Below are 4,368 nucleotides of genomic sequence, written 5' to 3'. Positions count from 1 at the left end.
TTCATTCCACCAGGAGAGACTAGTTGGACGTCCCTGATGCTGGGGACTGCAAGAAGATGTCAATTCCTAGACCTCAGTGTCCTCTGGAAACAGAAAGAAATAGAAAGCCTTGAAACAAAACTACAAATACACTGTTTTGAATGTTCTAAGACTTCAGCTCTGTATATATTAGAAAGTTTTTTACCTCAGCAATCTCAAAACCTTGATTATGCCTATTATACATATATGCCCTGCCTGTTAAATAAAATCTTTATTCTGTTTTTGAAAGTTAATTTGCCTCAAGTGGCATTTCTCAAGGGTGTAAAGAAAACTAGACAACTCTTGCATTTTCAGTAGAGTTTCTGAACTGAGAAAAAGCCTAAACTAAATATCTAAATATAGGTGGGACAGTCAAGTCTTTTATGACAAAGAATATGTACACCCTACTGTAGGGCAATGGAGCTGCGGTGGCTCAAGTGGTTAAGATGTTGAACTGCAGGCTGTGGAAGGTCAGTAGTTCAGCAGTTCAAGACCCGGGTGCCGCATGACGGAGTGAGCTCCCATCTCTAGTTCCAGCTCCTGCCAACCTAGCAGCTCGAAAGCAAGAAATTGCAAGTAGATAAATAGGTACCACTTCGGTGGGAAGGTAACAGCGTTCCGTGCGCCTTGGTGTTTAGTCATGCCGGCCACATGACCACGGAAACGTCTTGGGACAGCGCTGGCTCTTTGGCTTTGAAACGGAGATGAGCACCGCAACCCTAGAGTCGGATTCGACTGGCTTTTGAGCAAGGGAACCTTTACCTTTTTTACTGTAGGGCAACTCAGGCACTGAGGGGAACTGAAGATTTGCCGGGGAAAATCTGCTAGACAGTTGGGGAGATACAGGGGTTCGTCATAGCAGTAAATTGCCACACCGAGACCAGCTAATGGCATCGGTCTCAGGGGACATTGTTCCGTTCTTATTTTCTTGCTTAGTAAATAGAAGGGGAGACTCTCCAGGCTGCACAAGAGAGTCTGTCTCCTGACCCTGGCTTAGAAACAAGCTCTCTAGGAACAAGTCCAATGAAGCCATCGGAGCTGCCGTGTCGGACTCATCAGTATTCAGAAGCCATCTCGTCTGCAGGGGAGTGTCACCCATTACTGTGCGGCCAGCTCCCTTTCTCCCTTTCTCCACTCTCCTTCACCGGTCCAGAGGAGGTAGGGGTGAGAAGAAAGCCCCAAGGAACAGTGGGAAGGACACTCCCAGGACAGAAACCATCTGCCCTCTTCGCCTCCCCTCTGGGAGCATCCGTTTGCCAATAAAAAAAAGCTTAGATCTGGACTTTCCAACCGTTGGCCATTTCTGGGATCGCAAACCTGAGCTGCATCCAAAATGCCAAAGACCGATGAGCCCTGCACATGGTGACAGTTACATAACATCCACTGAACTTGGTGGCACTGGCATGGGAAATGGCTGGGATTGTTTGCTAACAGCTGTGTATGCGCATCCCTGCCAGCAATTTTTGTTAGCAGAATAAAGTGCGGAGGGAAAATGCGTGATTCACAGAAGCGGGGCATTCATCTATCATTTTCTAAGCTGTCCGGTCTCAAAGTGATTCATTTGCAAAAGGATAAAACACAACAATGTGCTGGGTGGGGTGTGGGCACTGCTTCTCTGCCAGATTCAGAAGTTTACTGTATTGCTTGTGCTCATGGGAAACGGAGGGCGGGTGGAGCGATAAGTCTGGAAAAGGGAGAAGGAGAGGAGGGCTGTAAACTGAAAATACAAAGGAGTCCCAAGCAGCTTGCATCATCCACAAATCCAAGAGCTTTCTATTAAGCGGTTATTTTTTTAAAAAAATTATTCATTGTCAGTCAGGGCCACCCAAATGGAGTTTGTAGGTGGTCGATTCAGGAGCACCCACAAAAGAAAGAAATTCTCCATGCAACCCTCAAGTAATGTGTGGAGCTCAGTGCCACAGGTTGCAGGGATGATGGCAGTCAACGGAGATTAGACCAAGTCACAAAGGCTGAGTCTACTCATAGCCATGTAGAACCTCCATGGTCAGTGGCAGCACAGAAGAAAGTCTGAGTCCAGTGGCACCTTCGAGACCAACAAAGTTTTATTCGAAGTGCAAGCGTTCATGTGCAAAACACACTTCTTCAGACAAAACTGGAATAAAATCTCAGAAGCCGTGTTCCCTCTAAGCTGAGTTAGTGTGAGCTAGCTCACAGTTTTTGAGCCTCCGGCTCACACATTTTTGTCTTAGCTCAGGAAGGAGGGCTCCTGAGCAAACTAATTTATGCAGTAACCAAATTGCTCGCTCACAACTTTAATGCCAGTTGCTCACCAAGCAGAATCTTTGCTCACAAGACGCCACAACTTAGAGGGAACATCAGAAGCTAGTTACAGGAAAAAAGAGGGTGGGGGTAAGCCGTTAGGAGAGGCCACTCAGAGCTCAGGTGCAGATGCAAGTGATACACAGAAGTATATTCAGGTGGGTAGCCATGTTGGTCAGAAGCAGTGGACTTCTGTTCCACTGTTCCACTGGCTACCCACCTGAATATACTTCTGTGCATCACTTGCTGGGTGGGTGGAGAAACGGGGAGGTTTTAGCCTCCATGACGTACTTCTAGGCCTTCTGACGGGTTACTGTGTGGAAAAGGATGCTGGACTAGATGGACCATTGGTGTTCTTGCACTCTTATGTTTAAAGATACCTTTAGTTACATACATACATACATACATACATACATACATACATACATACATACATAGACCTTTATTGGCATAACACAGTAGCAAAGAGGACAATAAAACAAACAGAAAATAAATAGAACGAAGTAATAGATTATAACAAATTACACCAAACTGCACCACCATGGAATCGTTTTTTAAAAAACTTCTCGGAAATAATAAACTCAGTTGAGAATATAGCAATTCTAAAAAATACAAAGGGGTTAAGACTTATACGCCCTGACCCTAAGCTTCCAAACATAGGCTAAGAATTCGGCAACAGACAAAGTAATTGCCGGAAACTTATCAGACAATACAATTTTAAGGTCATTGTCAGTCGGGTTCCTTGTGGTAGGTAAGTGGGGACTAATCAGATAGCTACGCATAGTAGAATATTGAGGACAACGTAGAAGGATATGAGCAACTGAATCAGGTTCACTATAGAGGCAATTGCAGGTTCTGTCCCTATAGGGGATACCCCTATATCTGGATACCTTTAGTTTCTTTCCTCCGGACTGGAAGTGCATCCGTTCTGCAACAGCTCAAAGAAATTGCTCCGTAATACCACCCTTCCCCCTCAAAAAAAACCCGGACCACCCAGTCATAAGTTGATGGACGTCACAGAAATCAGGGGACGCTTTTGCAGAAAGAATTCATTTGCAGCATCACTCCATTCGCTGGCTGCATCCCAGTAGCCTCCTGTGCCCCAGAAGCACCAAGAAGCTGTGAGAGGGATGCCATTCATGGAGCAGAAAGTCGGCCACCTGGCCAGCTCATCTGCAGACCCGCCAGTTACCATTTGCCCTTCTGTTGGTTGGGGTTTTCATCTCTGTAGAGCCAGAGCGGTTGGTTGGCACACGTCCTCCACTGACATCAATTAGCACACAAGGATATGCAGATTAGCAGAGGTCGGGGTTTGCTTTCGCCCGCAACAGGTGGCAACTCTTTTGAGCAACTGTCAACGGCTGGGCCATCAATCACTGGGAAACTGTGCTTTGGAAAGCGCCCCGACCAGGGAGTGTTTCACTGCCAGCTTTCAGAAAAGGGAGCCAGCCTGAGCTGTGGAGCAGTAGATTTCAGAGTGATAATCCAAGGGGAAGGAGCTGTGGCTCAGTGGTAGAGCATCTGCTTTGCATGCAGAAGGTCCCAGGTTCAATCCCTGGCATCTCCAGTCCAAAGGATCAGGAACAGATGATGTGAAAGCCCCCTGCCCAAGACCCTGGAAAGCTGCTGCCAGTCAGATTAGACAATACCGACATCTGATAGACAAGGATCCGATAAGGTAGCATCTCATGTTTGTGTGTATCAGGCCTTCTTCGGCAAAATGTAGGCTACACGTAGACAGTTGTTTGTGAAAGAGAGACTGGCTTGGTTCTAACATAATGTGACAACACGGTTTAATTGAATTAGAACAAATGTTGAGCCAAGTGGTGCCTTTAAGACCAACAAAGTTTTATTCCTGGTATAAGCTTCCGTGTGCACGCTTGACTCAAATTTTGTTCTGCTGCTTCAGACCAACATGGCTGCCCAACCTGAATCTAACTGAATTAGAGTGAGTGGTGCCGTCTGAGTGTTGCCACTCGACTAAGTAATATTAGGCCCCTGCCACACGGCAGGAAAAAACATGGCCAAAGTGCGGCTTTTTAGAGACACGCGGCGGCGGGATCACACAGA

General features: G+C 46.5%; 1 non-coding gene across 1 annotated transcript; it reads left to right on the top strand.

Moving 5' to 3' along the window:
- The first annotated feature begins 3,793 nt into the window (after positions 1-3,793).
- Positions 3,794-3,865, top strand: TRNAA-UGC. Its single transcript has one exon. It is a non-coding gene; the product is annotated as a tRNA-Ala (tRNA).
- The last annotated feature ends 503 nt before the right edge of the window (positions 3,866-4,368 follow it).

The sequence above is a fragment of the Gekko japonicus genome, unplaced genomic scaffold (genome assembly GCF_001447785.1).
Source record: "Gekko japonicus isolate JY-2015 unplaced genomic scaffold, Gekko_japonicus_V1.1 scaffold924, whole genome shotgun sequence".
NCBI classification, from domain to species: Eukaryota; Metazoa; Chordata; class Lepidosauria; order Squamata; family Gekkonidae; genus Gekko; species Gekko japonicus.
The sequence above is the reverse complement of the archived record's forward strand: the minus strand, read 5'-3'. Positions and strand labels throughout refer to the sequence as shown.